At 38.5% G+C, this 13473-nt stretch overlaps 2 protein-coding genes across 6 annotated transcripts in view; one reads left to right on the forward strand and one right to left on the reverse strand.

Annotated features, from left to right (window-relative positions):
• Positions 1-13473, reverse strand: part of LOC124153880 (leucine-rich repeat-containing protein 15-like) — a 299604-nt gene that overhangs the window by 231793 nt on the left and 54338 nt on the right. For both annotated transcript variants that reach the window (XM_046527265.1, XM_046527264.1), the window contains exon 2: positions 4330-4410. The gene's annotated coding sequence lies outside the window, so the exon portion shown is untranslated. The remainder of the gene's footprint in view (positions 1-4329; positions 4411-13473) is intronic.
• LOC124153879 (sarcoplasmic reticulum histidine-rich calcium-binding protein-like) overlaps positions 1-13473 on the forward strand; it is a 267667-nt gene that overhangs the window by 190156 nt on the left and 64038 nt on the right. The window lies entirely within an intron of this gene.

Below are 13473 nucleotides of genomic sequence, written 5' to 3' on the forward strand. Positions count from 1 at the left end.
CGAATCGAGGAGATGATCTTGAATTATGAGAATTGCACAGGCGGGGTTGGAACACTGGTTACCCTTACGACCCTTGTTACCCAAATAATGAAATGTGCATCAAAAACTGTTTGACGTGAATGTACATCTTCCAATTGTTGCTCAGGTTAATTGCAGTTTATAAAGACACTGCATAAACAAATGACTTAGTACGCAGTCGTACGCATGGGTGTAAAGTTTTATGCACAAAGGATGAACTTTACCATGAAAAATAATATTTGGCTAGGACTGAAATCTGGAACGTAAAATATTGTTTTTGAATCAGGTCAGTTTTCATTGATTCGTGAAGTCAGTTTTTTCCTGGTTTTTCTCTTCCATTCTCTAAACAGCGACAACAGTTTTCATCCTTCCCCCTTCATTCTAAGCTTCTATATTGTGCGCTCCGAGAGATAATGTTTTGACCTCTACAAGTCGCCTGATAACTTTTTCTTGGAAGTAGTGACCATCTCTTGTTGAGGCTTCATCGGTCATGTGCTAGTGTTGTCGCCACTGTTTCCCGTCTATCAGTCATTCATTTGACTCTCGTATTTTTTGAGCACTTCATCATTTCTCTCTCTCTCTTCCTTGCCTTATTCATATTCTCATCCGACAGCTTGTGTTTTCACTGGTATGAATTTATGGCACATTTGACTGAAATTATTTTGGGGTCGTGCGTTGGTATTCACAAATTAGGTATTTACATCTTCGCTCGTTTCTTTCCATTCATTCACGGCTATGAAAAATTTGATGAAAGGTGCTCATTAATGAAAAGGTTCAATTTTACTCGTTTCTTATGTGCTTTTTCCTCTTCATTAATATACTAAATTTAAGTACGAAATTAAGGATGCGTAAAATGCATTCAAAAGATGCGCACACTCGCTTTCAATTTAAAACGAATCGCGCGGCTTTTCTTTGCATCCGATATGTACCTCAGATTAAATATTTTAGCCGAGGTTTGTTAAAAGAATTGAATGAAGCGTATTTCAACCACGATTTAAATGCTTGGAATTATTCACGACATTGCTCGTGTCCACATTTTTTCTGTTTATCAATGCAATTAATTATTAGGGTGTAATTTAGGTTGCATTAATGATTGTAAAATCTTTACGACAACCGTTTGAAATTTGCTACAAATCGGGCTACTTACCTTTTCCTTAGCTGAAATATTTTAACTGAGAGTATTCCAATGAAATGATAAGTGCTTCATTAAACTACGAGATATATTTAGGGAAAAAAATTTCCCAATCAGCTGTTCGTCTCGCTTAGTAAGGTACGGTAATCTGTGCTCACAAATTCCAACATTCAACCTTAGTCGTGTCAACAATCCTTTTTTTCCTCCGCTGAGCTTGTCTAGCGTGCTTGTATCCGAAGGACGATAGAAAATGAGTTGAAGGTCCCCGACTTCTCTGGAAACCTACGTAGCAATGGCGCGGCGTGTCAGAGGAGATGATGTAAATATAGTGGTTTGCATTCATTAAGCAAATACAGGGCAAATTTCATTCAGTTTTACGACTAGTAAGGCATTTATGAGGGAGAATGAATTGATATGTGCTTCGACTTTTCCGGTTGCATTCAACATTGAGTCATATCTTTCCTTTAAGAGCGTTAAGAGCGGGGCGGAAAGAACAGCTCGTAGCATATCTTAATGTTTCTAATGAAATCTATATTCATCTCACTTCATAGTCTTTTCACGGAAGGAAGTGTACTAATTAATGAAATGAACTGATTTCATAGTGAAATAATCAAAATAGATATGATAGGCCTGCATAGGTATCAATAATCTAAATTCCTCAAATATTAGTGTAGAAGTTAGAGATAAATATGTAAAAATAAGTATTGAATTAAAAATTATCTGAAAAACAATGTGAAATGCATAAAAATGTCAAAGTTTGAATGAAAACTTTCTTCTTCACAGAAAATTGGCGTATTTATTTTAACTGTAATTTTGAATATGGCAAGGACGCTGACCATATTATAAATGGTGAAAAGATACCTAAGTTCTATTAATTATCATCAGAACATGAATAGATATGGGGATAATGATTTATGTGAAGAAAAAAAGAGTTTATTTTCATGAATATTTTTATAATATTTAAAAGTTTCTATGCGTTTTATTCGGGTAATCGGAATCCATTTGTGAATTTTATTTCGAGGTGCCTGACTCTACGTAGCGAAAGGTGAAGAGCGAGTAAAGTCACGGGGAAAACCATGACCGCAGGAATTTCCCTTACATGATAGGTACCAACAATAGTGTATTGTTGTTGAAAATGAAGAGTCAGAACAATGACTTTGCTGCTTGCTAGAAGATTCTGTTCTGAGATTTTCTAGATAAGACCAATTATCGCTCCAGTTTTAGTGTGCGTAATGTACGATTGGCGTTCAACATATTTATTCCGTAATCCAAGGTTCATGAATGCTTCTTTATGTCCTGAACTTAACCAGCAGTTCCGCTGCGGAGCGCAAATCATGGGGGAGAGAATTGGGTTGATTTTCCTAAAAAATGCTTTGCTGGTCTCCGAATTCCAGAGGATGAATATTTACATGAATTGGCAACTTTAAAAACCAAATGAAATTCAATTTGTATATTGTGTGTCATTTGAAATTGACGGTTTTTTTCCAGTTCACTGTCTTTTCCATAGTAGTTTTCAACAGATTCTTTCCTCAAATATCGATTTTCATAACTAAGTGAATTTTCTTTCTTTGCTTTCAGTGGGTATATGGCCCAAGGTATGATTTATTCGTACCTTATTATGCTCCACTCACACTGCTTAATTTTACTTTTTTTGCTGGAAATAAAAATATTTTGGATACATTAACTCTTTATCGCAAACTCTGTACATGTGGATCATAGTTCTTAAATTCTATGAAAGGTTTCCTGAAGCTGAAGCAAGGCTTTGAATGTTTATGCTTCGTTCATTATTATTTCGTACGCTATTCTTACTAAAATATTAATTTATGTAATTTTTTCAGGAATTTCGCCTTTTCATTCTGCCATATCAATTTCCTCGAAAATTATAATTTCCGATCTACTTACGAATTCTAAATGGTGACGCAAAAGGGGCCACTCACTATTGTATCCCACCGCTCAGAAATTACGTATGCCTAAATTCAGTCACCAATGGAGAGCTTCCAAGGTCTCAGCCGTCCTTCTAGATGCCATTACCCCGAAGAGCGGATCATTTAGGCTCCTAATCGGCGAATATGGGCATCGCTCAAGTGTTCCAAAGAGCGGATGACAGCAAGGTTGTCGAATACGTATAATGACATTTCAAATTGTCTTCGCCTTCGTCGCAGGGGAAGTCGATGGCTAAAATTCTTCAATGAGGATGCTTCTTCCAATCTAGCTTTGACTCATAGCCAAATATTTTGACATTGGGGGAGTTCAGTGGATCCGTAGTAGTTGTGATTGCGCATTCAAAAAGATTCAATGATCAATGGTATTGTTTGTCTTGCTGATTTTTTTCTGACCGTAAGGACACGTTTTATTTTTATTCACCCACCCCTTTATCTTAATTAGCCCACAACAAATCTCTCGGAATAAAATATAGGTTCTTTTCACTCCCTGAAATTTGAATTTTTTCAAGGGGTTAAGATTATGTTTTTCTCTCACGCTATAAAGCTTGAATGAGGTTTTTAGTTTGACAATATTTTCGAGGAAAATGTTTTATTACTCTGCTGTTTTTTGATCTTCCATAAATGAAATGGATTTCATGTGCTAACACTTGTGTTTTCAAAGTGATTTTAATGCCAATGGACATCGAAACTAATAAATTTATGGCAATTAAAAAGATGTTGGCTCTCTTAAAGAATGTAAAAGAGCAGTAATTCTCTTATAAATTTATTAACGTCCACTAATTATAACTAAGTAAACTATTAATAATTGAAAAGGTAACACGCTGCTCCGGAAAGTACTCTCTGAAATTAGTGTTAAAAAAGGTAATCCTTCGAAAATTCCCCGATTTGGTTAAGCAATTCGTAAAATACCTAATTTATTCCTTCTTTATCTTCTTTTATGCATCAGGGTTCAAATACCGGTCAAGTCACATCATTTTTAAGCGAAGCTTTTACTTACTTCTTTCTTCTTTCTTACTTAATTCTTACTTCTTACCATTTTACTTCTATCACTATGCTGTGCCTTGAAGAAAATTCTTACGTGCTCTCAAATCACCTATAACAGAGGTCGGCAAACGGTAATAAAGCCTACGGATTTCACTTTTAAACATTGATCAAAATAGATTATGTTTGCACGTTTTACGTACATCAGGCAGAATTGTTAGTAAGTCGCCAGTTAAAATTGTCACTCAATAGTACCTGAAGAAACAACTGCAATTTTCTGTAATGTTTTCTTGGGCTGCCGGTGGCCTGTGACCAGCGGGGCGCCAACTCCGTGCACTGCAAGATAAAGAAGAGGTCATTTACTTCCACGTTGCACATAATATATATTAGTTATATATAGCTTGTCTTCAATGACTAATTAATCGTAAATGTACGAGGGTTCCCCAGGAAGTAATGCGCCACAACTTTTTTCTCTACCGACAACAATTGGAAACGTTACGTATGCATTATCAGGAATCTCATGGGTGCCCGTGCAAAATTTCTAGCTCTTACGATGGAAAGTTTAACTGCAATATCAATTCAAAATGTCGTCTGTAATTGATGTACTTTGCAAGCAGCTTGCCGGCATTGAATTTCTCACTGCAGAGAAAGATACTGTAGGGGAATATTCAAACGCATTTGTGCAAAGTCTATGGAGTATATGCTGTGAATGAGAGAACGGCTAGTCTCTGAGCTCAGAGGAAGAAGGCATCAGAAGGCGGTTCGACGGTGCTCCAAGATTTGCATCGGTCGGGGACCAGAACAAGGCTTGATACCAAAAGGGCAAACACGCCCTTGTTTCACACTGGAGGAGCGCTATAGAACGGGGCAGAGATTACGTGTAAAAATAGGGTGTGTAGCTGAAAAATCATTCTTTCGTGTGTGCAATTCTCAGTATGTGCAAGGAATGAATGCCGAAGAAAAAATATGGTGTACTACTTTATGGGCAACCCTCGTGCATAGGTGTCTTGATAATGACCTAGACCTCTGAAGTTAACTAAACATATTTTATATTTTGAGATTGATGGAACGTGTAAACCACGATTACATGATTTTCACCAAAATATTCATTTAAGAAAAATTTATTGATACCATATTGCATAAAATTGAAACTGACTAAGGCTACTTTTCTTATTTTAAAGTGAAAATTTAGTGTATTTCCGAAAACTCTGCTTCCCCAAAGAAACTTTATTTGATGTTTCCTAATGAATGTCGTTTATTTTAACCTCAAAAAGTACTAAAGGTTAAAATATACTCGGAATCAAATCTTCTATTCTATTTCCAATATTTGACTCCAACGTGCAGTGCAAGGTGCACATTTAGTCATGTTAGAGGGTATCATGAAAGGACATTGAAAAAGTGGGTACTCAAGTATCTATGAGAAACCTTCAATTTATTTGAGGACATTTCCCAGGGATTGGTGGAAGCCATCAGAAACATTTTTTCACTGCTATGTAGACTCTACAGGTACGTCATTTTTCAGGAGACGATGCATCCTCATATTTCCTTATCTTTTAATGCTCATGATTCTCCATTTCTTCTCGGCATTCCCATGGACATACCCATAAGGTCCTTCACTCCATATGGGTTCATCTGCGAGGGTCATAAAAGTCGTGGGGAAAGAGGGAAGATCGAGTGGGTCATTGAGCTCTCTCAGGAGTGCATTTCACGTTCCTGCATCTCGTTAGCGGAAAGATGCGCGGGGGTGGACAGGGGACAGCGAGCGCTTGGAAGTAATTCGCGTGATTGATGTGATCAAGATGGGAAAATGATGGCGGGCGAGCGGTGAGGAGGAGCTGTTGTGGCGGGAAAGCGGGCTTTAAACGGAGCGAGACGACCGGCGCGTCACGGCGGAGGGGGGGTAAAACAGTCAAATGCGTCACCAAGGGCGGGAGTTAAAAGGGACAATGGGTGAAAGTGAAGGAGCGGCGCGGCGCGACGGTTATAAATTATATCACCCATAACCTTGGAAGGAATCCCGCGAAGAAAAAAAATTAGAAAAGAAAAGAAACGGCGGGCGAAGGCAAAGCTTCGATTTCTTTTTTTCCCCCGCGGTATTATGGCTATAAAACGGCGAAAAAAATTAGCAGTGAAAAGCGCGTGGGCTATCAAAAACGTTTGGCGAGGACGTGTGGTTGGCTTGGTGGAAATGGAGGGCTTCACGTCACGATGTGTATCGGATTCAGGGCCGGATTCAGCATCAAATTTGAGGGGGGGGTCATGACCTGGGTCCGGGTAGTATGGGATTACTCCCCCGGGTGAGAGGGGCGTTTGTACAGTATGGAGTGCTACGCTCTACGATAAATACAGCTTAAACGTCTCTCGCGTATAGGACTTGTAGCGATGAATTTGCATGTACAAAGTAAATTGTACATTCCCTTCACTCCTTCACAAGGATACAAAAACTGTGAAACTGATAAAAATGAAAAATTATGATAATTATTCGGCAGGGGGTCATGACCCCTTTGCCGACCCCTGAATCTGCCCCTGTTTGAATTCCCGATCCCTATGTATCATAGAGAGGATTTTACTGTGTGTGACAAAGAGCTGGAGATGCGGTAAAGATTACGCAAAGAAACGAAAAAATATGATGATGCTGTAGAAGAATCTAGCAGCCCTTAAGATTCATTATCAGTTCAGGATGAACTCCGTCTCATTATAACGGACATCTGAATATCATTTGATTGTTTCGAAGTTTTCTCTTATTGTGTGTAGTCTTCGTATAGTGTAACTGAGATTTCGCACTCAAAGTGCAATTTCTGAATACGACTACTTTGTAGTAATGAAGGGGTGTAGAGCACGCGTTCGATCCGCGACGTTGTAGCGCTGAGATAACTTACTTTGCGTAACTGATTTCGGTGGAAACATTAATTATTAAAATTAAATATTATCGGCAGGGCCGTTGCAAGAATTATTTTTCCGGGGCTGGCGTTGAATTGGATGAGAGATATATTTTGCGGGGGTTCATATGGAGGGAGGCTACTCAGGACTGTATATCCCCTTAGCCCCTTCCTCCGATGCCTTGAGTATCGACCATCACTTAGAAGTCCGCCACCGTGAACTATCAGGTATAATAGGCTAGTCTATTAAAAATTAATTTAGTCAAAGAGAAGCCGCAAAAACTATGCATACTGCCATTGACGGATCCAGGATAGGGACAAGGGGAGGGCTAGGTTAGGGGCCTGGGGTGTAATCTCCTAGCAGAAGTGGTGTTCCGAAAAAATTGCCATTTTTATCTTATGTATATTGGTTACCCAAAGGGCTCCCTCTAGCCTCTCTCTGAATCCACCACTGCATTCTTCTAAGACCATGGTCGCACTGCAGAGCCAAACCATCAAGGAACTTCGCTTCATCACTTTTTATGGAATTGCATTGTACTCATAATCCTGTGCAATTGTACCCCTCTCCATACCCAGTTGTTTTCGCCGGCGGAAAACCTTAGCCTAAACCTTCGTCAGATCCGTGGCTACCAAGTTATTTTTTCATGCCTTACGAAGAAAATTTATTTACAATGGTGATTCTATGTTATCAATGTGTTGTTTCACCCAGGTGTTTGACGATCGTATGTATCAGATGTCGATAACGTTATCAAATTAGCGAATTTTAGTGCAATTCACAAAGACTCTAGCCTCACAAGTACACTTACCTATTGAACTTTAGCTTAGCTGGAAAAAATCAATGAACGCAATAACAGGGAAAATTGTGTGAAATAATCTTTCTTCTTGTGAGTATATTCATTCACTTCAACTAGCTAACCCTATAGATGGGTGATTATAGGCTAAGCCGTTTCACTTCAAATAGTTTCACCATCATGAGGATATCGAGTATGTACGGCTTTTCCATCTTTCAAGTCTTATGTCCAAGGATCAAAAAACATTACTTACTGCATACATTTTATCGCTGTCATTGCATAGTGACTAATTTTCATCTTTGGACTCGGTGCACGGGGATCAATTCTGAATTATTGCGTGTGAAGCAACCGCGATATTTTCAGGCTAAGAAATTCCAATGCGAGATAAAGGTCTCCGTGCGTTCCATAGAGTATTTCATGCATGTGTCACTTGTGCTTGGACTTCTTTCTCGATTGTTTATGCATGAGCGTCATCGGCGTGAAATCTGAGTTATCAGTGTCCGGGGATACACTCTGCAATATTTTCTTCATTGGGTCATCTCACTATGATGCAGGCAAAGTGACACACTCTTGGCATATTGTGGCTGAAGGTAGGCGGTGGAATAAATCCCGGAACGCATCGATTTCCCCGTAATATGCTAGGTTTTGGTAATTGTCATGGTAGTTCTCTGGCAACGAGAACATTTATTCGGTCAGAAAGGCGGAAGTACGTGAATTATGCTGAGAATATTTTGTTAGAGCCCAATTTATTGCCACGGTAGAGACTTTTTTCGTTAAACCTAGGTATTGATTTTTTTAATGCTAACTGCTAGAGTTTTATGGTAAAAAGTGTGATAGTAGTACGTAAAAATAACGTCATATTCGGGCATATATAAATATATATGTCACGGTATATATCCTGTGCATATCTTTCTGATTTCTAAACATTAATATGTATCTAGCATCAGGGGCGCCGACTTACAAAAAATATTGGGGGGGCTCTAACCGGGGATCTTGCCCTGGGAAATTTTATAAGTAGTGAGTTTTAAGTTTTTTAAGCATTTATGAAGAGTCATATGATCAACAATAGAACACTGATAACTCGAATCTCGATATCTGAACACTCCGGGGAAAATCTACAAGCCTGACACATTATTTCCTCACACCCATAACGAATTTTTGAGGGGGCTCGGGCCCCTTCAGGCTCCATGGAGTCGGCGCCACTGCATGATAATATCACTTAATTAAATTCTTGAATTATTGGGGGGGCTCCGCCCCCCCAAAAGAATTATTGAGGGGGCTCGAGCCCCCTCAGGCCCCATGGAGTCGGCGCCTATGTACTAGCATGTCTTTTTTAACTCTCGAGCGGGCGCGCCTGATATTTTTACACGACCGGGCTCGCGGCGTACTTTGTCCACGATATATAAATTTATATGGTAACCATCGATTTTCGTTAAAATTTATGTTTATATGCAGAAATTAATTCAAGCGTGAACATTTTTAGGTGATTCAAGTATAAAGGTACACAGGTGGTAAACGGCCGGTCGCGTGGCGTAAGTTATACGCCACGGGTATCGGGTTCCTCTCGCCGCTTTAAAATAATTTGCTACGGTACTTTATGCTTTAAAAACTCACGCTATAGACAGTCATAACGACACGGTAAGAATACATGAGGCCATTCCATAGAAGCAAAGCACGAGGAACACGCCCGGTCGTGCGGTGTAAGTTATACGCCACGGGTGTCGGATTCCTCTTTCCGATCTAAAAAAAATTGCTACAATACTTTATAATTTAAAAAACTACGCGATAGACAGTCAAAAGGACATTGTGAGAATACACGAGGCCATTCTAGGGAAGAATGGCCTCGTGTTTATTTTGATGCTTTTTATTTAAAACACACATGTTTCATTTACTGCATTATTATTTTTTTATTGCCATACGTTTTGTTATTTGATGGTGGCTCAATTCTGGTCCAATGAACTTTTGTTATTTTTGTATTCAAATGTGAAAACAAAGTGTAGGAGTAAATAAATTATTATTATTAGAATAGGGTAGTTTCCTTCATCAAAGAAAACGAAATGCATTGATTGCGATTCGTTACCCACCATTAGTGTATTCATAATACACAAATTATTTGGTTTTTGAAATACCGGTTTAGACGAATGGCAAGGGTCAAATTTTATCCTCATTGGAAAAAGGCCAGATTGGCGCCCATGCGATTCCACTCCGCATGACGTCACAGGGACCTAGTTTCTACACGAGAGGATAGGAGTTATACATCGTCTGAGGTTACCAATGCATGCATGAGGCACAGAGCTCAGGGAAACATGTCTTAATAATCACCTATTAAAACTGGCTAAGTTCGGAAAGTTTTCTTCGTTTGATAAGGTATTAATAAACCTTTTTTAAGCCAAGCGCTACCATCCAGCAAGGTACTCAGCTATCCGCTAGCATCCTGCGACGTATCAGCGCTAAGCCTCGCCTCAAGGTCACCTCACCGGGCGGGAGGGGGAACCAGAAATACGACGTACGGAGATATTTCCCGGCATTCATACTTAAGCGTCGCGTTTTCGCGCGCTTGAAAATTTTCACTTTTCATTTAATCGCGAAAAATAGATGTTGTCATTTAAAAATCTAAAAGCGTGAAATACGTACTCCAGGAGTAATAATCTTTCGATTAAAGCAATAAAAAAATAATAGGAAACCACCCTATTTACGTACAATGTTGAAATCCTTGGTTTTCGAAGATTGGCGTACTTTTACACTCCAGCGCGCCCACTCGAGGGTTAAACGAAAATCATTATATATATAAATGTTTTCAAGCTGTGGATTGGATGGCGTCTGCATTTTTTAGTTATTTTTTTTTAATCTATCGTATGTTGTGTCAACCATAACTGAAAATCGTCAAAGGTGTGCACATCATTCTTTCGCATTGTCTTAGGCACCTACCGCCATACGCCTATTATGTGAGCTTTCGGTGTGTATAGACGTAGAGGAGGTAGTTGAGTTCTTATATATCGTAATTCCTGAATTTCAACGCAAAATTATTACAGCTAAATTTATAATAATGATGAACCTTCCAGAAAGGAGTCAAGGCGGGCAAAGATTTCTCGGCATTGAATAATAAGGTCAGGCTCGCGATCGCGTAGAAGTTCATTTCCGCTCTAGGATTCTCATTTTACCGTCCGACCTTCTCCTCTCTAGGAATTCCGCCAAGAAGCAGTATTCTTTACGGGTCAGTTGCGGGAGCACGAGATAAGGAGAGCAAATTATAAGTTACACACGTGCATTGAAGTGGTAACACACCTGAGCATATTCCTCTCGAGTGGTTTCAAAGTTTGCGAGCGATATGACAACATAGCTAGAAGGATTAAGTGTGTAATGAATGTCTCAGGAAAATGTCTATTTGTCCGAGGTGATTAATATTTTTTCTATAATCACTGCTTACTCGAGAAAAAAAATAAGTGTAAGAAGTTGTAAAATGATTAACAGTATTATCAAAGGATGTATTCTTGATAAGAAAAATGATACTAAATTTAAAAAAATGTTGTTAGGCCCTTATTTGTCGGTCTTTGCCGGCCTCGGTGGCGGCGGGGTAACGTTCCCGTTGATCACCTAATTACGACGAATTTAAAGAGATTGTTGGAGGGAACGGAAGTATTTCTGCATACATAAGTTTAATAGAACTTTTAAGCATATTCAGGGTAAGTATACGTTTTAAAATGTAAGTACGATCAAAGAAAATATGCCTAGTTGCATTTCATAAGATAAGAGAACTTAAGTTAATTATACACTTTTGCATTCCAGAAAATACTATTTTCTTTCTTTACATATTATTTTCCTGTTCATTTTTAATTCATATCAATGGTAGTATAATTACGGTTTCATTTAGAGATTAAAATATTCAGGAATAAAATAATGGTGCCAAATATAGACGCGGCATTCTATACCGGGTAGGCAAAATTTATTAGATTCATTCATTCCATTTTAAGTGTGTACTTTTTTTAGGGTGGAGCTGATTTAGAGGTCTGCGAAGAGATCGAGAATGGAAACGATCACCTGCTGTATTGAGCCCATATTCATCCTTCCTCACTATTTGTTCGGGGATAACGCAAACTTTGAACCCTCACCGTACGAAAAAAATAAGCAATCGAGCGAGCAAAATTCCTTAATCCCAGTGAAACGTGAACGAATCCGTCACGGAATTTAAACCTGGTTGGCTGAACTGCGGTGTTAAGTACACTTCCGGGGAGTTCTTTCACTTGCTCAAAGCAAACATAAATTCCTCCCCGAGAGTTTTTTTTATACAGAAGGAATTAGATTAGAAGTGATTTAGTTCAATATTTGTGTAGAGAGGTGAAGGCACTCATGCCTTTGATTTTCACATTTATTTCAGCGTATGTTTGAGTGAAGACTTTTTCCGAGTTATGGTTGGACTTTATTTAATCCATGGAGATGAAAAGGTGCCACCTGGCTTACCCGTATAGTTGTAATGCGGGAAAAAGTGAGATTTGGAATCTAATATGCAAAATTAACAATGTATCGAGCTATCGATTCTAAATCGAGGTTCACAATATATTGACCACCTATCGATTCGCTTTACAATCTATACACAATTTATCGATTGAAAATCTTGGTTTACTTCTGCATTAGAGGTATTTTTTCATGGTAAATGCCTAATAGTAAAATATTTATTTCTGGTTCTGAATTAGGTACCAAATTTCGATCATGTATCGTACTTCATTCTATGCTATATAACGAAGGAACGTGAATACATTAAAATGATAAAGCAGTGACTTAAATAACCAAGAGTTGCTAATAGGCCTACAATATTTCAACAATTTGAATTTGTTCAAATTCTTCATTCTACGTCATAGTCCGTATGGATGGAAAGTAAAGCCTTATACGTGTAAAGTTCTATTTTTATACGACTGATCAGCAAATTATTATTTTACAAATCATACTAGAAATTTTAATGCGTTTTTTTAAGATTCATGTCGAATATAATAATTTATTCTAACCTATTTATTTCAAGCTAGTCTGATGACAATAGATTCGTCCTTCCAAACGTGAGCATAAAATGGGAGTAGAATAAATAGCTAAAGATTTTTATTATCGACGCCAAAAATTCTCATTTAATAAATTCGCTTAAATTTGGAATTTTATTGTACTATTTCCATCATTTTTATGTAAAACGTTGTTCGTCATGGCACAATAATGCTGTTCCTTTATGAGGAAATTATTTCTGTGTTAAGAGCTGTTTGAATACGTGTAGGGGTATCAAATGGTACGTTTGTGGGCGGCTTAGTGGAAACAAACTTGGGTGGCGGGGAATGTGAAGAATTGATACCGCTATCGGCTTAATGGGTTACGCGGAGGCGCAAGAATATCCACTTGGTTAGAACTTCGATTGCTTTTTACGAATTGATTTGGCCGAATAATCGATTCCATGAATATGCCCATTTAATTGATCCACCAATGATGAGGGGAGTGGTAGCTTAGCGGTTGGAGTCCTGGGCTATTAAACTAAGGGTTCCGTATTTAAATCTAGAGTTAAGCCAAAGCACACCCAAAAAAAATCTCCAAGTGGGAGGTGTTCCACAGAAAAGATCTCCCTCCCCCCCCGTTACCTATATATGTGATATCAAAACTCTGTAGCTTAGTCTCGCTTTACCCTCACCCTGAGGCGGATCTATTGGGGGGGGGGTAAATTTTATATTTTTATTTTTAGTGATATAGCCCCCCCAGGA

This window comes from Ischnura elegans, chromosome 2 (genome assembly GCF_921293095.1).
Source record: "Ischnura elegans chromosome 2, ioIscEleg1.1, whole genome shotgun sequence".
In the NCBI taxonomy this organism is placed as follows: domain Eukaryota; kingdom Metazoa; phylum Arthropoda; class Insecta; order Odonata; family Coenagrionidae; genus Ischnura; species Ischnura elegans.